The 22,248-nt window shown below is 39.6% G+C and overlaps 1 long non-coding RNA gene and 1 pseudogene across 1 annotated transcript in view; both read left to right on the forward strand.

The window, feature by feature from the left end:
- LOC113958054 overlaps nucleotides 1-21,919 on the forward strand; it is a 27,391-nt gene extending 5,472 nt beyond the window's left edge. Inside the window, exons 2-4 of the long non-coding RNA XR_003531397.1 lie at nucleotides 3,356-3,450; nucleotides 4,138-4,254; nucleotides 21,718-21,919. This is a non-coding gene — a long non-coding RNA (uncharacterized LOC113958054). The remainder of the gene's footprint in view (nucleotides 1-3,355; nucleotides 3,451-4,137; nucleotides 4,255-21,717) is intronic.
- Nucleotides 11,354-11,453, forward strand: LOC113959874 (annotated as a pseudogene).
- Nucleotides 21,920-22,248: the final 329 nt, after the last annotated feature.

Raw genomic sequence — 22,248 nt, forward strand, 5'->3', positions numbered from 1 at the left:
TGCTTATGGATATTATCTTGGAATGGGTAATGAGATCATTGAGTGAAGACCATAACTCCACTGACTGCCTGAATGATGGGGCAGGTTCATTTTCTGCCCTTCCATTTTATGAAAATTAGGGAGAAAGGAAGCAAAGCTGAATGTATGTGGGGTCTGATGCCAGATAGTCTGTGTGCTGTCAGTCTGAATTCAGCCTGATCCATCAGAAGTCAGGAGAAACCCCTTTCCACCCACCAGAGCCATGTGCCCTGGATTTCTCCCTCTTTCCCCTTGCATCTTTGGTGAGTCATAGTGTTTCACAGCTTAATTCATTTTTGAAAATAGCACTTTAGTATATTTAAAAATATATTCTTGTTTTACCAGGAAAAAGAGCAGTCCCAGCACAGGAGAATAGCTGGCTTGTGGGAATTATTGGCTGAGATGGAGCTAAGGGTAACTCACTCTTTTTTGTAGGCTCCTTTTCTACACCTATCAAAGCAGTGAAGTGTTTCTACCCACAGTCCTCAGTGAGTTTATCTGTGGCTTTTTGACTCCTAGGGGCAACACTGAGCCTTGCAATAAGGCAGAGCAGGTGACCTCCTCTCCCTTGGGGAGCACAGGCACTGCAGTTGAGTTACCACCAAAGAGCTGGGCCCAGCCATGCTGAGAACATGGAAACTGTGGCTGCAGGTTCTGTAATGTGGGCCTGCACCTCATGATGCAAGGGATATAGCTGGCTGTAGTGGGTTGGACCTGGTTGGATGCCAGGTACTCATTACAGCCACTCTCTCACTGCCTTCTGCAACTGGACAGAGGAGAGAAAAAACCCAGTGAAAGATTCATGAGTTGAGATAAGAGCTGGGAGAAGTCACCCAGTGATCACCATCACAGTTAAAACAGACTCAAAGTGGGGATATTAATTGAACTTATTGCTAACAGGATCAGAGCAAAAGAATGAAAAGTGAAATAATCTGAAAAACACCATAAAACACCTTCCCCCCCCCCCTCCTTCCATGTTCTCCCTCCTCCCCCCCAGCAGTGCAGGGGGACGGGGAATGGGGGTTGTGGTCAGTTGTTGTTTCTGCTGCTGCTCAGGGAGAGGAGTTGGAGTCCTTCCCCTGCTCCCGTGGGGTCCCTCCCATGGGAAACAGTCCTTGATGGACCTCTCCAGAGTGAGTCCATCCCACAGACAACAGTTCTTCATGAAACTGCTGTCCCGTGGGTCACTCCTCCGTGGGGTGCAGTCCTTCAGGAATGAGCTGTATTAGCGTGGGTCCCCACAGGGGCCACAAGTCCCACTCAGGAAAAACCTGCTCCAGTGTGGGCTTCCCTCTCCATGGGCTGCAGGTCTCCAGCAGGACCCTGCTCCATCTTGGGCCTCCCACAGGATCACAGCCTCCTTTGGGCATCCACCTGCTCCAGCACGGGCTCCTCCATGGGCTGCAGGGGGGTCTCTGCACCCCGATGTTCCCCCATGGGCTGCAGGGGCACAGCTGCCCCACCCTGGTCTGCACCACGGGCTGCAGGGCCTCAGCTCCGGTGCCTGGAGCACCTCCAGCCCCTCCTTCTGCACTGACCCTGGTGTCTGCATTGTTGTTCCCATATTATCACTCTGCTCTTCCCTGGCTGGAATTCTGACTGCACAATAACTTTCAAATATGTTATCACTGTCACTCTTGATTGGCTCGGCCTTGGCCAGTGGCAGGAAGCCCGTCCTGGAGCTGGCTGGCATTGGCTCCACCAGACAGGGGAAGCTTCTGGCAGCTTCTAATAGAAGTCACCCCTGTAGCCCCCCCCGCTACCAAAACCCAGCCACAGAAAACCACTACACTGGTTTAGCTTCCTTATTATCAACTGGAAATGTTGATGAATCTACATACTCTTAAGTCAAGGCAGAATGCTGTTTCATGATTGATTAACACAGGTCCATCCAAGCAGTCACAATTTACAGAGGTATTTTAGAAAGACTCACAATTTCAATCAGCACTAAATAAAACTTTACTGACTTAATAAGATATATCTAAGTGCTGCCAAAGTCCAGAGTGTTCTTTCTCTGTGGTCTGGAGGAGCTACTTGTTTAAAAACAAAATTCTGTTAGCTTATTTTTTTCATTCTGGATGCTTGTGGTGTCTTTACTGAAGGTGTTACCGTTGTGAAAGCCAATGCCATTTGATTCCTGAAATGGCAGAGGACAGAGGACTGGTAGGAGAGAGGATTGGTGGGACACTGCAAGCCTGACAGCTAACATGTGAAGAACATATATGAGCAAGAAAGGAATGCTGAAGTTGTGGTTTGTTTGGTTTTTTTCTTTTGAAGCTGGAAATCCCATTATAGATGACAATTCTGTAGGTTTCAACAACTTCCAAAACAAGATTTGGGCATGAGAATTGTGAAGACTCACGAGAATAAAAGAATGACAGATTTCAGATGGTCATTTAGGACACTGAATTCTACAGAACTGAGTGGCATTTCATCTTCTGAGCAGCTCTGTGCAAGTGAGTCCAAGTGTCTACAAACTGTAGAGCAGATCATGCCACTCATGACACGGACAAGAAAACACATTCCTCTGGTACAATTCCTGCAGTAAGGAAGAGGTTATTGAACTCATGGCTATTGTCTTTGCCGTTGCTGTAGAAGAGCAGCCCAGACCTGCAATGAGGATTGCTCAAGAACAGAGCACTCCTGGTCAGAGCTGGATCCTTGCTTCAAACAGCAAACCGTCAGTGACCTGGTTTAGTTTTTCACCCTTCCTTCCAGCACTCTCGTAGGAGCTGAGATGATATTTCATAACTAGTAGGAAAATTACCAAATAAATAGCATGTTAACACAAATATTTGTAGCTATCACTAGAAGTTCACGGGGAAATATTCAGATTGTTTTCTTAATTTTCATAGAATATCTTCCAGTAATGTACAAAAATCTTTTCAATAATGTTAAAAAAATTGCAACTTTGTCATTAAATTATGAATGACCTTTACTGTTAGTTTGATTTATAGTCAATATGAAGTATTGCTCTTTCAAATTAATATTGCATTTTCTCATATTTTCCCCTGTAGCTTATAAAACACTGAGTTTATTGTGATGAGTTTTGTTGAGCGTAAGCCAAGGATTTATAACTTCTTTTCCTCTTAACTTTCCCCTCAATATATAGAAGAAAAATCAGAGATGTGTGGGCTTGTTGCAGTAGCAAAACTTTTATCAGGTATGTTTAATAGTGATACATGTGCAAAGCTGAGACACACAGTTTAGTGGGAACTATTGCCAAGTGGAGTAGCAAAGTATTAGCTTATGCTTTATAACAATAGATACTCTTCCTATTGCACAGGGTAAAATGCATAAATTTTGCTAATTTTTGATTCTTCTTATCATTGACTAGGTTGTATCCTGACAATCTGTCCTTAAAAATGGGCAAACTGTGACTCCACACTCACAGGAATACAGCTGTGACTGCTCTGACTCCATCACAGCCTGGTATGTTATTATTGGGTTTGCTCTTTGTTCAGGGTTTGCTTTTATGATTATTTCTCCCTCCACAGTTACTCAGATCACAGAGAGGTCCTTTAATAGGTTTTTGATAGTGTAAAATTAATTGATGTATTATCAAAAAGGGTGGCTGTAACTCTGTTGTACATATTTTTAATGATTAAATATCTACTTGCTTTAAACCTGAAGAGGTTCAGTTTCTTCCCCAAAGTAAGACTGGACTAAAAATAAATCACCTAAAGAATAGTCTGCAAATTAGTTAGTACTCTCCCACCAGAGAGATTTGTGTTATGGTTTTAATAACATGCACTTAGAGAATTAAAAACCACTGGTAACAGTTGCGACAAATTTTGCAACAAATGTGCAATACCAGACTTTATTAATGAATGAGTTACAGCGCCATGTCATCTTAATTTCTTACAGATGTGTTCATGTTCTTTGAAAGGACCAGTAGAAATTGTCATAAATTCATTTACTGTTCACAGTAATGAATGCTAGCCCTTATTCTTCCTCAGTGGTATTATGATTGCAATCTGGGTTGCCGTAGGGATCCCACTGTAATTCATCATCGCCTCAGTGTTCAAATTCTCTGGTGGAACCAGATATTGGTGTCGACAACATCTGGAGCTTTACGTCTCTCATCTTTTTTCGGCCTCCTTCCTTCTGTTTAATCAGGAGAATGGGAAGGGGAAATTGCTGCCATCGTTAATATCTTCAAGACGCTGAATGACTGCCGGGACTTTGGAGGATATTTAGACCTAGGATGGAGGAGTCACGGGCCTGTTCAAAGAGGTGAGACTGAGGAACATCTGCTTTTTACATACTGTGGTGCCAGTTGTCATAGCATGCCTGGAAAGGTGGGAGGCCACTCTTCCATCTTCCATTCTGAAGCCAAGCTGTGGATTTGACATTTCTTTCTTCTCTGGAACACCCACAGTGTCCTCCGGGATTTCTGTGGGACACGGCCTAGAATGTAATTCGAAGCGCTCGTCCTCCTACTGCTTCTCACTTTGACTCTCCTGAACCCTTTTTTCTGTTTCCAACTCAAAGCCAATAGGCTGTGTGACATCTTTTACAGTTCTATAACTCCCTTTCACAGGAAAGTGTCTTGCCAACCATATACTCCATTTCTTTTACTGGGGCCATTTCACGTTTTATAAAATAGTTCCATATAGTTCTCTCTCTTGTATCAAGGAGAGACATATGTTAATGAGGATTTTAAGTAGGAATCTTTATCCATGCCTGATCAAATCCTGACTTGCTTCCCACCCAAGTAATTCAGATGCAAATCCATTCTCAGGGGCAGGGTTTGAACGAGCTCAGGGATCTGCTGCAAGGTAAATCTTGAGTGTGGGCTGTTCCTTTGCATAGAGCCTGTCTTAGAGTGTATGACAAGAAACTGCTTTGTGGGAATGTGACCTTGGCACAATAGACACATCCTTCCTAAAAGGGCCTGATAACACATGCAGCAAGGTGCTGTGTGAATACTGGGCATGGCCAGGTAGCAGGATGGGGATGCACAATGCTACCAGAGAACATTCATAGACATCAATGAAAGGGCTCGCTCTGCAGTCCTATGGCTAAGGCAAAGACAAATGCAGCAGTTCCTGCCATAAAGAATGTTTAGTTACATCTGTGAAAATTTTGGTGTGGCAAAATGATAGCATGCTGACTCTAAATAGTGTGGTATTTATGGATGGTGTAGTCTTGTGAGTTTGGAGAGGGATGGAATCAGAACTCTTCAACAAAAGACAAAATTCAGCTTGGCATCATGTACAAAGCGCTGGCTAAAGGTAGGGTAAAGATAAAAGGGGGAAAAGGGAAGAAATTGTCACCATGAAAGTAATTTTCTTGACTATTCTGTCTAAGCTATCCAGAACTGAAATGCTTCTTTTTATGTTGGCCAGACCACAGCATTAACAGAAAATGAAATTTGTTTGTTTGTTTGTTTATTTTAAGAGAAACAGACTTTTATCCTTTTCTTGTTTTCTCACTGTGTGTAAGAGACAGGAATTTTGTTTATAAAATCCAGTAATGTTTATAAATTCTCCAGAAACATGCTTTTGAGTTTTCTTCTGTCTTGTCTGCTGTGCTTGTAGGAGAGGCTCACATAAAGATAATTCATCATCCACATTCAAATATAACCCTTAAAATCCCTAACATCAACTTGTCAAATGTTTGTCCACAGATATGTTGTGACCACTGCCTATCATGCTAATTAATATTTTTACAATCTTTGTCTTTCTTCATCTATCCAAATCCATCTGTTGTAATCCAGGACTATGAACGTGCTGTGCTAGGGAACAAGCTTTGTGTATCCAAACACTCTGCAACTGGAATGGTCTCTGCACAATTCATGGCATCTTGTAAACAGCTTGAAGGAAAAATAGTAAGTACATTTTTCAGTCAAGGGTTGAATGATCTGCTGTCCATCAGTCTTGCAAACTCAAATCTGATTCACCTACCCAGGGCTGTTGGGGGCTGAATTATTTCTTCTCTCATTCATCTCATCATCCATCATGTGTGCTTAGACTATGTAATTTTGCCATGAGGTGCACCCGTGTATTCCTTCTCTTTGGTGCTGTTTTAGAGAATGATTCTCTGGAATTTATATTGCCACTTCTCTCCACAATATTTGGGGACCAGTTCTGGAGCGGAAAAAACCCCACTAACTACTTAAATACTTGACTCTTATGACATTTTAGCATCATCTAAATACTTTTTTGGAACTATCCCTTAATTCATTATGCATAAAGCAATGAAGAGATTCAAGCAACCTCAGATCCCCTTTCCCTCACCACAGCTGGAGAAGGAAATGAGCTTTTCCAGCATTATAGGAAATAGTTGGAGTTGGTAACAGATGCTGAGCATTTCTGTTCTACTCTGTGACTATAGGACATGAGGAGATGGCACTAGTGAAAAAATCCATCCTCATCTGGAAATCATTATTGCTAACCAATCTAGCTTTTGTATACTAATTACTGTTATAATATTGCTTGTCAAAGTTTCTGTGAGCTGGTTTCTGGGGCCGTGTGTGCAGTAAAAGTTTTGGGGATCGACAAAGATTTTTAGGCACCATTTGTAAATGAGTAATTAATAAACCAGCATAAAAGTTCATTAAGATAGAATGAGAGAGGCAGTCAGAGATACCCTCCAAAGAAAAAAAAAAGAAAATGTTAACAAAATGTTAACCAAATGTTAACCAAATATCTCAGCATGTTATCCTGTGAGGTCTAGAAAACTCTATAAGGATAAATTCTAAAAAGCAATTAGTAATACCAAAAGTTCAGAAATCTTTGATGCACATGTCAAATTCCCGTGGATTCCCTGTTCAACTGATGACAAAGCTTGAAGGATTCAATAAGAAGCAGTAATTAAAATAGCAGAAAAAAAATACTAAAGGTTAAGTCTCTAGTTCTTTAGCCAGGGTTCTCATCTTCATATAAACACAAATCCCATGGAAAACAGTGTAACATTTTTATAGAGATTAACTAACTAAACAGTAGCTAGTTTATTTAAACTGTTCATTATTTCAGTATCCACTGATAGTAGGATAGCAAAAATACAATTAAGAGTCCTTCATAAGGAACACTATTCTCTAATGTCTATACTATACCCTTAATTAGCATGGTATCATCCATAATAATAATGTCTTTTTAAAAATTCATTAAATGTTTTGGGTGCTAGTCAGACAAAAGACTAAAAGAACAAACAATTCATTTTTTAAGTACTTACAGCTAATACTTAAAATTAGTTTAACTTATTTTTTCTTTTGGCTTTATCTAGAAAAAAAGTCCTTCAGAAAACTCATAATTTAGAGCAATGAATATAGCTGCAATATCTCTGCATGATTAAAGAACATCCTGTACAATGGTACATTGTGGGTTTTTTGTTTGTTACTTGGGTGTTCTGCCTCAGGAATGAAAGAGCATGTTTTCTCTAATGTCACAAATGATTGGAGTTCAGCCACTTCATACATACAGTTACAGAGCAAATGAGCACTGAGAAAGAATACATCAAGTGAAATAGCTTAGTTATAAGAATTTTAATACACTTTGGCTGGTGTGGATTAAATTTATTCTAAATCGTGACATTATAAACAAAAATACCAGTACTTTTTCCATAGTCAAGATGATTTCTATTTACAGATTCTATTTACATCTGGTTAGGGACAGAGTTAATCTAAAATCCTTGCAGCAAAAAATGAAAGATTAAGACTTTTCTGTTGTTTTCCAGGCTGAAACATCAAAACAACAGCTCATTGCTGCCCTTGAAGCAAAACAAGGAGACACCAACATATTTGAAAGTGTTGTGCACAAAGCAGGATATCTCTTTTTGGTAAAGTAACACTGATGAATATAGCATAAATGGTTTTAAGTATTACTACTTATATAAAGGTTCATCAATTGCTTACCTAAAAGTTTTGGTTAAAAATGTTAGAAGATAGCTGTGTTTCAAATTTTTTGATATCTGCTTGGGAAGTCCTTAAGGGCTCATGATAATAATGAAGAATTCCCAAGCACACACTTTCTGAGTTTTCCGTTGCTTCGAAAACACCAACTCTCATCCAAAATTGCTGTTAGTTGAATCAGTATTCATCTTTTGAGTGATTTAATTAACGGATGTGGAATCTGACGTGTCTCATACCAGTCTGATGTTCAGACAACAGCGATTCAGTATTTTGTAAATACCAGTTCTGTTCTAGATGTTTTCAAGCGGGCAGCCAAACTGAGGGAGCCCATACCATTCATCTTGCATATGATATGGGTGTTTTTCTGTGTATAGGTTACTCTATATTGTGACTTCTCATGATTCAATCAGAAAATAGGCTGAGGTTTCAGCCTGAGTACCACATGATCATATGTGGAGAGTGTAACTGGTGTCTCCATTCTCAGTGTTACTGTTAATGGGTATCCTGTTAAAAACAGCTGGGGGTTAAGCGGGTTATTTCATCCATCTATATCCATTTAATACACATCTAGTCTAAGCTACTGCTCTAACTTTCTGCAGTCCATGGAGTTACCTCTAACAGGCAGTTCATCTCCTTCTCTCTCTGAAGGCATCTTAGAGGCTCCAGTGTTTCAGTACAACCTAGCAATTTACTGCTGATACAACCTACTTGCAACAATCCTTCTCACCCAGTTGGAGACTGGTTACAGGCATCCTACCTCCTCCTAGAGTTAGTCACCTATTTTGGTGACATGCATCAAGTTTAGCACACTCATCCTTTTTTTTTTTTCCATTGACTTTGAAATTATTTAATTAAGTAGCTCCGATGGAGACATTTACTATTGGTCAAATAAGTCTCATTTCCACCTGAAGTCTTGAAGGTTTAGTTCTCAAGGTCCATCCCCATTTCTGAAGAAGTGACTGTCCTGCAGCTGGAGGTGTAAGAATTCTCTCCAGGAGTTAAAAAATTGGCATTTATATTCTATGCAATATGACCTACCAGGCAAGTTTGTGGCTTTCATTCTTGTTTTTACAGAAGAGAAATCTATAAAAATGGAATGCGTTTCTGGTACAATTTTGTGTATAATTTTGGTCTGAGGACAATTTTTTGTTTTCCAGACCACAACAGAAGCATTCTGGAAAGCTTCATCTGTGTAATTCCTGAGAGCTTTTCACCCAAAAAGCTTTGCTCTTAACTCATGGTTTTGTCTTCCTCTAACTTTCACAATCGAAAACGTACACAGCCACTTTAATGGTGAACTGAAACCTGTCTGCCTTTATTATAAGATCTGAAGCAGTCACCACCATCACCTGCAGCTAAATAAAGGGCTTGATTGTGCCTTCTCTTGAGCCTTAATGGGGTAGACAGCTTGGTTTTAAGGAAGTCCACTGTTGTCCTCAGTGCTAAACTTCAGTCACTCCCCTGGCAACCCCTGGACCTCCAGATGCACACAGTTGCTTAACGTGGGCTTCAGGGTAGTACCTCTTAGATTGCTGCACAGACTAGCAATCTGTATTTAGAAGTTTGAATTCCTAGGCTGGATTTCAAATGAAACAAAGATATTTTCCCCTTTTAGGTTTCCTGGGGATGCCATGGTGAGAGGAACGCATTTCATGTGTTTTTTTTAAGGCAGGCAGCATGTGCATTCCATGGCCCTGTGCCATCTGCATTGTTAAGCCACCTTCTTCCATGATTTATATAAATCTTGCAAGCACCAAAACTCTGCTAACTATCCAGCCAAACTAAAAATAACCTCTGAAAATAATCCAATGTAAAAATTTGCCTTCCAAGAGAAGAAGCAGTCTATTCTTTACAGCCCTTCAACTGTGTTAAAACACTGATGAAGTTACTGCTTATTGATGGTACCAAGAAATTTAAAGCAATTATTTGCTTTAAGCTGCTTCTGTGTGATAATTAGAGAAACCTAGTGTAGGTGCTGCTTTGAACTTGTTAGATTAAGGCTATGGAAGAAATATATTGAGCTCTTAAGATTACACATGCACTGAAATATCCCTAATGGGGCGCAAATTTATCCCTAATTTTGTTTTATTTGTGCCACTGTTGAACACTCATCCTCTATTTTTCAGTGTTTTCCTGATTGTGCTCATTTTTCACATGACTAATTGGAAGGTTGTGTTAATGAACAAAAATTTGCAGAGCAAAACCAGCACTATCAGTGGGGCTGTTCATTAAATCATGCTTTCCATCTATACCAGCCTAAAACAACCCTAATATTTTAACTACCCTGTAAACAACCAAAAGCTGGGGATGTGGTTTCATAATTTTGAAGGGCTTTTGTTTTGGGAAGGGAGATTCATCTATTTGAGTGCTGCTCTGTTGTCAGTGTAGAAAAGGAAGGATTCCTTCAGGTAACTCAGGACACCTGCAGAGCTTGATTTCTGGTTCATGTAACTCTTGACAGAAGCATCTCCTGATCACTGCTTACAAATGATGTTTAGCCCCCCTCTATAAAATTAATTTCTTGGAATTAATCCCTTTGCTTCCTAGGACTCACAGCTCCCTTAGGTGTCTTCCCACTCCTGTGCCATGTAAGGGGATGGTCTGCAGGAATGCAGACTCCTAGAAATATTTATTAATGGCTACATCAACCACAAATGGTTGTTACATATGAGCTCTGAATTTATTGGAAAAGGTTCATTGCATGCTACATGTGGTATCTTTGAAATGTAATAGCCAGCCATCTCCTGCCACACAGAGGAAATTTCTAGACAGGGACCTTACCAAAACTCTTTAAACATTTTCATTAAATACGTAAGAAAAACAGAAGAATAACAATAAAAACAAAACAAACCAAAACCAAAACCACCAGACCATTGATAGCTACTTTGTGATGTATTGGGTTTCAAACTGCTGAAAGTGAAGCAGAGCTCTGTAGGCAAATCATAACAAGAAATGTTTTCCCTGTGTTATCAGGACAGTAACACTGAGTAAGCATTTCCAAAAAGAAGTGGGGTGGAGAAGCTTCAGATCCTACGTCTACCTGGTTTAATAGTTGAACTCTGAAAAGCTTTGTCAATCCTCGGCAATGAGTATCTGGGAGTATCTGAAAAAAGTGTTGGAAACATTTGTTAACAATAGGGTTTCAGTGGCTGAGTTTGAACTATATTTACTGAAGGTCTCTGATGCTATTGGTCTCAGACAGCAGCATTTACATTTAAGCATCACCTTTAAGTCCCAGGTCCTATATCTCCTGACATTTCTTTTTCTTTTTCTTTTCCTTTTCAATGACTGTAACAATCACTGCAATGTACAAAGCATGTTTTTATTTCTAGCCTATCTAGCCTATTGTATGATAGGATTAACCTACACATTCGGTGTTTTAGAATGTAATTTTATCCCCTGTATTTGTCACAGACTAAATAAGGCACATTACCTTTGCACTGGTGATGCAAAGCAGAGAAGTTGACTGTGTTGGTTGTGGCTCATTTTAGTGTGCATATTCTGAACTTGGAAGAGGATAGAGATTAGCACAGCCCTGTGCAAGGATGACACCCAAATTTAGGAGCTGTTTCACATCATGTCATGTGGTCACATGTCCCTGAACACACTTGAGCTTGTCTAACCTTGAAGCTCAGCACACCTTGAAGCTCGCACTGAATTCAGTGTGGAACCTGGTTTCAGCAGGAGGCTGAGCTGGAGGACCTGCTGAGATGGCATCCAACCTGAATTATTCTAGAATTCTGTGGTCTGAGGTTGAATATTATGTATTTCAATGCCTTTATGTAATTTTTGTTGATTAAGTTGCATGCTTACATGGGTTGACTGTAATGATAATATTCAAAATTATAATAATTGTATCATAAGAAAGAGGTCATGCTTTGGTAGGAATAGAGAAAAAAAATTTAACAGCTTTCTAAAGATAACACTAATTGCCATAAGGCTTGCTTTGTTTATGCATAGGAAAATTTTTCACCAATTGCTAATGACAGACTAATGGCCTATAAATGGAGTAAATAATAAAATAATAAAAATAATTGCAGTAGAGTTTCTCTAGGATAAAAGCCTTTTTTCTTTTCTTCTCCTCTTTAAGAAGTATAAATGACCAAAACCAGGGATATGTTTGTGATAGAAGTAGAGTAGGCTGGAGTATTCTCGACTCACAGAAATTACATGATTCAGATATCACATAAAAGTTTTGCTTTCCAAGATTCACCCACAACTAAGCTTCTTGTTCATTTAGCAATATACTAGTTTTTCTTTCAGATGAAAGAACAATTACTAGGTATTTTGAAAGGGCATGTTTTTATTTTTGGTCTTTTATCCTTCAAAATATGTAATTACTCACATGTGTCCAAAGTTGTCTATTTCTTCATTGTTGAAAAAGAACTAATTCATTCTCCCTTTGGCTATTTTGAAGACCTGGATGGCAGGGTTGAAGGGTTTAAAAATATGAAAAGTCTGACGTTTTCCAACTATTAGAATACACTTTTTTACAAAGTGTGAAGTGTAATTGCAAAGAGGATTGACTGTTTCAGGAGAGGGAAGGTGTGGGAGCACACACACGGGCTGGCTTTGAAGAGAGAGGGGCTGAATTTTGACCTTGATTTAGGTATTTTGCAGCTCCTCCTTAGTGGAGCCTGTCAGTTAGAGCTCACTTTTTCTAGGGCTGTGAAATCCAGTCCTGGAGCTGTGGTCTTTGCCAGCAGGCATGTTTTGCTGGTTACTTTTAACTGTAATTAGCCCTAATGGCTTCAGGAACATGTTGTTGGGAGGGAGGTGCTTGTTAGGTGGACCACATGCAACAATGGCAAAGTCCTTCAGGGGGAGGTTTGGTGGAAAAGGCTGGGTTGCAGGGGGAAAGTAGTCATTTGCATCATATAATTAAGAAATGTATCACTGAGTATACACCTAGTGAAGGTAAATTATGAAGGCTATTGGACAGATTAAATCTGGAATTTCATATTGTGTGCATTTTTTTGCGTTTTTTTAATGTAATATATTTAAACGGCACACAAAATGCATATTTGATCTGAAATTACACAGAAAAGACCAGTAACACAATACCTGACAAGCAGAGAGACAATTCAAATAATTTTGGGAAGTGTAGCTGCTATGAAAGGCAGCAGCTTTCTTTGTAGGAGTTGCATGTGGTAAAGATGCCACAGCAGTGTTCTGTAACCTGTAGGAAGGGACGTGGAGACAAACAGATATTTAATTACAGCTCTTAAAAGAACACGAATAGAAATTCAGGTTTCTGAACACCTTTTTGAATCTATTCTTTATTTCTGGTTCAATTAGGCTACACCCAGACTCTATAACCTGGGAATAGTCTTTAGATTTCCAGGCTGTGTGCATGTCCAGATGTATTTTGACGCAAGTCAAGACAAGGCCCCAGCACGTCCCAGCAGTTGTAGTCTGCCTTGCTTCTACCAAAAGGCAGGTGGAAGCCATCTGCCAGCAACACAAAGCATATCTTCTTGTATCTCCACAAATCAGTATAAATGTGGGCAGCTTATCTGGGCCCTGGCTCTATCAGGACAGTGGAACTGATCATATTATTCAGGATCTGTTGATGTTAGTATTTCACTGACTCTTAAGATCCACCTATTCCAGGACCAGCTCAGCTTGCTTTGCTTGCTGAGGGCTGCCCCACTGCATGTTTTTGTCAAAACATATTGCAGGAAAAACATGAACAAGATTGTATTAATGTTAACACTAAAGAATTAACATGCATCATATCATTGACTTCTACCAAAGCAGATTTTGTTTGAGGGATCGTGTGTGAAAGTCCTTAATTACAGTAACTTTATCCAGAAGCGTTCTTAGCTCACAGAAATATGTACGTAGATACACTTGCTCAATAACCATCTGTTTTTTTGAAGGATAGTCAAGTAATACTCCTTCAAAAAAGAGAAACTAAGTGCTCAACATATTAAAGAAAATCAAGATTAATCAATGATTTACTATATTATAAGCAATTTGCATTTATAATAAAAATACTAAGTATTTAAAATTCTAGCACTCTTATCAAGATGCAAGTGGGAACAATCTGCTTAGAATCATTTGCCTTAAAATTGACTTGAGCTGGTATTGCTGTTTACTAGATTAGGCAAGATGTTTTTCAGCTGATAAATAAGGAATGGAGGTTTTGCCAGATGATGCATTCTCCTTAAATCAAAATTGACTTTGAAAGGATTTGCTTTGCTTCTTATGCAATTTTTCTCTTACACAGCGTGTCTGAGATGAGCTTTGGCCAGCTTTGCAACGAGATGTGATTACTTTCTACTGCTGTATTTAACTGCAAAAACTGCTGTGATCTGCAAATCCACTCACATGCTGAAGTTCAGACTGAGCTATTGTCAGAGCTATGGAGAGATATGGAAGTCAAGATATTGTGTCACTTGTTCTGCATGTTTTGGGAAGGCAAAGAGCAGATTTTGTCCATTAATGTGCAATATGATGATGTCAAGTATAATAGCCTATGGAAATCATAAGATTTTCACAATGTTTTGTCAAATAATTTCAAACAGAAAAACAAGGTAAAATTGCATGGGAGTTGAAGTCTAGAGCAATGTGAAGGGCTGACTTTAGTATGTTTTGAATTCAACTAGAATAAAGGAAAAGAAAATTTGTCAGTGCCTCACAGGTGAATGAGAATTTATTCCCTAGCATACTACAGATTTCTACCTCAGTGATTTTTGCCAGAAATATTGTGAATTTGTTTTTTAAAGACTTGCTACATCTAGAAGTTAATCATCTCCCATAAACATGCAGGCCTCTAAAGCTTATTGGAGTGTAGTAATGGTTTTTAATTTCCTTTTTCTCTTCCTTGTTTAAGTCCTCTTGGTTTATACTTGTTACCAGAAAGAGCTTGTTGGCAAAGAACCTGTGCTTTTTTTCCTTCTCATGACAAAGAGGAGGAAAATTATACTTTGGTATAGTTTTATGCAACTGTACAGCAGGATCTACAGAGGGAAAGACTTTTTTTCCTAGTGATCAGCTGTCTGAAACCAGCAGTGCATGAACACATTCATTCACCCAGATAATAATTTCCCAGATTTGATTTAAGACACTTCATTGAAGTTATTATGTTCACGTAAAAGAGCAACAATATATGAGTGAATCGGGCCTTAGGACTTGATTTTCATCCAAAAGATAAAAGCAAATGAAGAAATTCAGAGAACAAAACAATGGGTAAAGAACTGGAACTGAACCACTTCTGGAGGGAGATTTAGGACTTAATCCTGCAAAGAAAAATCTTCTCTGGCCCTGATCCAAAACCAGTACTCAAGTCTTAACTCTAATTCCATCAGCAGTTTCACTGAAGCCAAATGTCTGTCCGAGTGCTTTGTAGACTGGGGCCAGAATATCAATGATTTGCAGAACTAAGCCCTCAAAGAAATGATCTTGGTCAAGTGATAAAGACTTCACCAATGGGCTGAACTTGTAAGAGAGATAGAAGGATCTAGCTAGGGCATATCAATGGGTTGTAAAGTCAAGTGAGTATTTAGGAAGTTGTAGCAAAACCTACTGAAAGAAAGTAGCTTTAGTATTATTTAAACATTTTCAACTTATTTTTCTCCAAATAAGATAATTTCTAAACAGGTTTTGAAATAATACAATGTTTTTGAGAACTAATAATTTTTGTTGTGGCTAAATTCTTTTTTTTTTTTCCCTCAAACTTTCTACCCAAATTTGCTAGATTGGAATTTAGAACCAGAATTTAAGCATACGAGAATGCCTCCACATTTGTTTTCTGGATGTAGAGGTTGTTTCCTGGCTTTCTTCTGAAAGAAATACTTCTGGTGTCCATTCTAGTTATTTGAGCAGTATATATCACTCTTCTTTTTGCAGTTTAGTGGTACATGTATATAAATGATATATGTAATATGTTCTTATTATTTACCATCAGCATACTGATGCAGCCCATATAATAACCCATTCCTTACAGATTGCTGTTTCTTGAGCTGAAATCTTTCTTAAACCATTTAAGAGGTTTGTTCCATGGTTCCTACTCTATTCAAGTAGACAGGAGAGAAGTATTTAGGCTATGGGGGTAAAAGGCAGTATCTGAATGGTGAATTTCTTTTCATAAGGCAAGTATGCCTGTGGCAGCATCAGTGGAAATGGAAATAGATAGTGGATAACTACTTGACACTGAATATAGGTTTGGTAAGAGCATTCCATGCTGAGTGAGGTGGGAGAGCAGACCAGAGCACTCAGAGACAGCCCAAAGCTGGCCAGTCTGCCTCAAGGGGTGACATCAAGGACTGATTTTGGGGAGCCTGGGTCTGCCTGTGGTCTCCCCCCTCTAAAGCCAGGTTGTGTTTCAGCAAAGGGACCACACCCCCTGTCCCTCCCAGCCCTGGGAGAGGTGTGCTGGCAGAGGCTCCTGGAGTTAGAGAGTCACCCTGTCACCTCCTCCCATAGCTGGGCTTTGAGTGGTTTCAAGTCCTGAGGGGCCAGTTATGTCTGGCGTGTAGGGCTGCTGCATTTCGGGTTCTGCATGTTCCTTTCCAAACCAAATGTGACAAAAATTTACTTTATAAGCAGTGATTTGTGCAAATAACCCAGGAATCTGTAGCTCATATGTGGCTCAGAGTTCAGCTTCAATTTTGAGCTCACACTCATTGTCTTACAGCAAGCTGGTTTAGAACTCCTCATGCTTCCCAGGATTTGCATTAACATCCAATGCTTGTTGGTTTGTTGTTTTTTTTTTTTCCCTTGGACATTTGAGTCTGGGACTGTGATTTGTGCTATTTGAGACAGGATATTTGGATCCAGACATAAAGTTTACATGTAGATTTAATCTGAGCTGTCTCTAGTTATGAGTACATGCAGAGGAAGAGAAATGGGGAGTAAAGAAGGTGACTAAATTCCCCAGTGTGTTCATGTTCAATTTCATTTGTATTTGGACAGAGATTTGAAAAGATTTTCAAGTTATTTAAACAGGCTGCCTCTTTATGTCTTAATCTAAACTGGGCATCTTTCTAAATAGATGTTTTTAAAAGCCCTGCTATAAACTAATTATAAATTACTGATATGATGCAGGAATTCCTAATTCAGAATCAATGGCTTGTGGTATTTTACTGTTTCCACTGGATGATATACTGGTTAATCATTAAGATGATTAAGAGGAAGACATGAATGAAAGTAACTGCAGATGGTTCTTAAACTGCTGGAGTGTTACATCCAGATTTCAGATAGACCTCCAGCTGTTTATGTTCTCAGTATGCAAAGCAAAGGTTGCCCCACAATTAACTTTTACTGCAAGCACCCAGCCAAGACTTTGACTACACAAATGCCTACTAAGAACATTTCTACAGTATACCACTTCCTTTACATTTATACCACACTTCATTATAGGTGGTAAGTAAACATTAGATAGCAAGCAACCAACAAGAGTCCTTTTGTCTACTACCCTACATAGGAATCATTTAACCTTAACAGGGAAGATGTGCTTTTGCAGTTCAACCAAGCTGGTAGCAGTCTTTCTATATTTGCTTTTCCTTAAGAAAATGCAGTTCATGCCCTTTCCCACTGAATAAATGGTTCTAATTATCTGAAACATTTCACATTTTTTCCAGTGTTTAATCACTGGCTTCCAAAAAGCCTGGACTTGGAACAGAGCCTTGAAATTCTGCATGACCACAACAGTTGCTCTTATCTGACTTAATCTTGCCCACCTCAGGGATAATTTATAGCTATTTGATCTGCTGTGTAAAATACATCCAAGGATAATGATCTATAGCCTCCTGCAATCCCACTTGCTCACACAGGATATTCCAGGGTTGCTTTGGTTCAACAGAGAAATAATATTTTCTAAAAGTAGCCTCAGTGAAAGTCATTCCACCCAGGAAAGAAAGCCCTGATCCTCCATTTCTCTTGTGCACTTGGTGGGCCACTCTTGGCACTCTATGGGCAGCAAAAGCTTTCTGTGAGGGCACCTTTTGTCTGGGAGGAATCTTCATCCACATTGAATTTTGGGAGTCAAATGGCCAATTTCTGCACAGAGCTCCTGGCTACTTGTTTTGGAAAGTCATTTTTTCTGTGTGTAAGTACCAAAAGTCTAACTTGGGATAATGCTGCTTCCTCAATAAAGACACTTGCCAGAAAATAAAATAAAGCAATTAAAAAAAAAAGATACTACAGCCTATATCATTAACAACGTTCCTGAAAAAGGGAATCTACACTTAACTGAATGTCTGTGGGTTTTTCTAGTGCCTAAGGAGATTGAACTTTACTTGTTACTTGTTCAGGGTGGGGGAGGATCCTCAAACAAACACTTGGGTACAGTGTTTGTTGTGCTCCAGAAGTGGCTGCTCCTCAGTACTCTGATGGCTTCAGGCAAACTGGAGTTAATCATATACTCTGCAGAATGTGGAAAACTGGTGGCCTCTCGGGTGTTTGGGTTTGAAACTACTATTCACTCTGCACAAGACAAAAAAAGAAAGGTGTTATCCCAGGGAAGAATCCTTTTTGTTGTTGTTTTCTGCTGTTAGCTGAATGACTTAATATTCCAAGAAAGTTAACTCAGATGGATTTACGAAGATGAATGTGTAATTAGGGGTATAATCCACCTCCATATCTGAGAAACTGTGTAAAACCAGTGAGAAGGAGCTGTACAGCAACAGTCACATGTGCCCCTTAAGCCTGATGCTGATAGTGACTCCTTGGCCAGAACCTTTTGAAGTGTGACCTTTTGAAGGCTCGTAATGGAAAGAGGAAGAAATGTCTCCTGTCTGTAAAAATCTAGTTTCCCCTCTCCATCCATGATAAATTAACCGCTTTGTTAAGGTGACAGTTTACCCTGTTTGGATGCCAACAAAGGCAAAAAAATGTGAGCATGCCTGCCTGGCACAAAGCATGTGAGTAAGCCACATGCCTCTCTGCACCTCTGGCTTACTGTGCCAAGGCTAAATTCACAGAAATTCAGAATTTGAAATATACCTAAGAATGTATTGGATGCAGCATCAAAGCATGGACTTGATCACCGTCATCCATTCACAGTCTTGCAGAGTGTAGTAATGCATATTTTCCTGCTTATTCTTAGATTGACCCCTGAGAATTATTTTAACTCTTGCTGAGATTGGGGGAGTAGACAGGCTACACTAGAGCTTTGATATATTAGCTGATTAGAGCTTCTGGCAGCCTTCAGGATGGGGTTTCTCAGCAGCAAGTTCTCCAGAGGATTTCTGAGGGTGGGATTACTGTGAAGTTTTTTTTCTTGATCGCAGCCCTGCTCCTAGTAGAGTGTGTGAAACAAAGGTTCAAATGTTGGCATATTCCCCTATGGGATAGCAATATTCACAGTAGAAAATTTCTCTATCTGAAATAAGCTACACAATTTTTTTTTTCTGATCAGTGGTGCATTCAGATGAAGCATAATCTGTGGTTACTAGTATAGTTATATTTCTGCACTACTTTTCCCAAGGTCACCCAAATTAATGTAAAAAGAAAAAAAATCGTAGAAGTTACGTGATTGTTTTTCTATAAAAACAGAGTATTAAGAATTGAGAAATCAGGAATTCTTGATACCTCAGATGCCTGAGTTAGAAGTATAGTCATTGTTCAACTCTGATGCAGTCTTTGTAGAAAGTTTAACATCTGAATTTCATCCAAAAGTGCTAATTCTCACCAATGACTGTAGAAGAATCCTGCTGTACCTAGGTTCTTAAATTTCATACTTAAATTTGGGTGGGATTAGTTCCACTCACAACTGCTAGCACCTTCTGGGGCTTACTTCTGTTCTTTAAAAGCTTTGAAATCGTTGATAGAAAGATAACTGTAGGGGGTTTTTTTCTCACCCTTTTTGGAACTGTATATGAACCTTACACTGCTAAACCACTGGGAGACTATCAAGAAATAGTATCTTTCAGACAGTTTAAAATAGATTCAGAGTAACCAAAATGCAGAAGATGCAGTGTATCCTTTCACAAGTCCCACAACCTGTGCAGGTTAATCCAGCAATGTAAAGTAATGCTCTTCATTGCACGTGTGATATTAGGTTTAAGGAAATTTGAAGACTATCTAAGAGATTTTAATTTGCTCCCTGCAGTAGTTAATTACAATCTGTGAGTGCTGGTTTCTCTCCAGTGCTTTTGCTAAAGAAGGTGAAAAATTTCTTTCTCTCGTCTAGCTAAGTAAAAGAGCTGGGATCCTGAGATGTGTAAGATCTTTTCGGCTTCCAGTGGAGATGCTGCAGCCGAGCAAAAGTTCCTTTCCACCTCCTGGCTGTATACTCCTTATTACAATGTGTTGCTAATGTTTATGAAGGAATTCACACTGTTACCATCTCTTGCTGCTGTTCTCAGAGTCCCACCTATAGACTTTCAGAGGAAGAAACATTTCCTTTCCACCTTCTTTCATGCCCCTTTAGCAATAGAATCCCCACCACAGGCATGGCTGAGTTGCTCACCCCTGCCTTTCCAGCCCTTTGAGCCACATCCAAGCACTGTCCCATGAAGCTGCCACTTCACCCCCACCCCTTCTACACCAGAGTATCAAGCCACAGGAGAGGCTGCTGCCTCTTAACTGTATTTTTTACTCTCTTAACTGTATTTACTCCCTTAACTGTGTTTTTTGTGTGGTTAGGAGGGAGAGGAAGGAGGAGCAGCCCAGACAAGATGACCTTGGTGCTTCCTCTGCCCTATTCTGTGGGTTCAAAAGGCTCTGGAGTCCCTGGGTGAGGATCAGCCGGTGTGGTGTGATAAGGTGTTCACATGACCATGTTGCTGCATTTGTCATTTAATTTCTGTACCTTTGATTGTCATGATGATGTAGAAGGCTAAACCCATATGCAGCTCATGCTACATTTTGGGTTGATGAGATCTAGAGGGAATTAGTATCCTCCAGCTGTTCATTTGTGGAGAAAAAAAGAAAAGGAAGAGAAATTATGAATACTCTCTCTTACTTGTAGCAGTATTTAAAATATTGATGCTTCTGGAATAAATCCTTTGCCCAAAGGAGTCTTAAATGTACTGAGCCTGGAATGTTTATTTACACCTCCTTTGAGCCTGTCAAGGTCGGCCAAGTACAGACCACAGAAAGTATCAAGCAGACAATATAATAAAATCTAATTATTACAAAAACTTTATCAGTCCAGAAAACGCATGTAGGAAATCTGTAAATGGGGGGCAATTAAACACAAGTATCAGCAAAAAAAAGTTAATTCAACGCTGGAAAGTATCTTACGGTGAATGCCCAGTGTAGGCTGAAAATAAACAAGTGATCTATGAAACGGAAAATACGATTGTGTTACATCTTCAGGCCCCCATGTATAACCCAATCCTTAAAAACCGATCCAACATTGCCACCTGCAGGTCGCTTTGGTGAGGAGCTGGAGGGGCCACGGCAGCCTGCCCAGTGAGGGGGACACGGGCACAAGCGTGAAAGTGGGATGGGACTGTGCCCTGGTACAGCCCGAGGGATGGCGAGTCTTTGGGCGGGGCATTAACCAGCACAAATGCGTGGTTATATTCTTCAAACGCAAAATGTAGCGCTGCTTTGAGACGCTGATAATTAAAACACTCTTCCTGTTATAAAAATGCCCGTTTCACTGATTTACGAGAGAGGAAATCATTAATCATGGAATCATTCAATCAGTCAGGCTGGAAAAAGACCTTTAAGGTCACTGAGGCCAACCATTACCCAGCACTGACAAGCCCACCACTAAGCCATGTCCCCAAGTGCCATATCTAAATGGTTTTTAAGTCCCTCCAGGGATGATGACTCCACCACTTCCCTGGGCATCCCGTTCCAGGGCTTGAGAACCCTTTCCATGAAGGAATTTTTCCTAATATCCAATCTAAATTAAGTGGACTTATTTTTTGCTGTTATTTCAGATGCAGCTGGGAATGGGAAAGCATGTGTGCAAGAAGGGAAGAACTATATTTCCAACACTATATTTTAATCTAAACGTAATACTGGATTTCTCCACCTTGAGAAGCTTGAAGGCTTCTTTTTTTTTTTTTTTTAAAAAAAACCCATCATTCCTCAAAGAACATAGAGGTTGTAGGTTATGCTAAACGAAACTAGTGATACTGAAACTATTCATTGCAACGTGTTGTGAAAAACATGTACTTCAAGTAAGCGTTTTGGACTTATAAGCATGTGGGACAAAATGAGAATGAACTGGAAGACCTACTTCTAAAATAATTGAGAGCCTCAGAATTATTTGGTGTTCTTCTTTCTATTCTCTCTGGCTAGTTTCAATCATGATATTTGTATTGAGATTCTCTCTGAGATTTGGAGTATTTCTTGCCTTATTTCAGAGCAAAGACATCAGATTCATGTAGGCTGTATCACTTGCAGCTGTATGATATGCTCCAATCACACTGTAGGGTGTTTTTAGAATTGGGATCCTGAAACCTCAT

Source organism: Corapipo altera, unplaced genomic scaffold (assembly GCF_003945725.1).
Source record: "Corapipo altera isolate COAL_440 unplaced genomic scaffold, ASM394572v1 1, whole genome shotgun sequence".
In the NCBI taxonomy this organism is placed as follows: Eukaryota; Metazoa; Chordata; class Aves; order Passeriformes; family Pipridae; genus Corapipo; species Corapipo altera.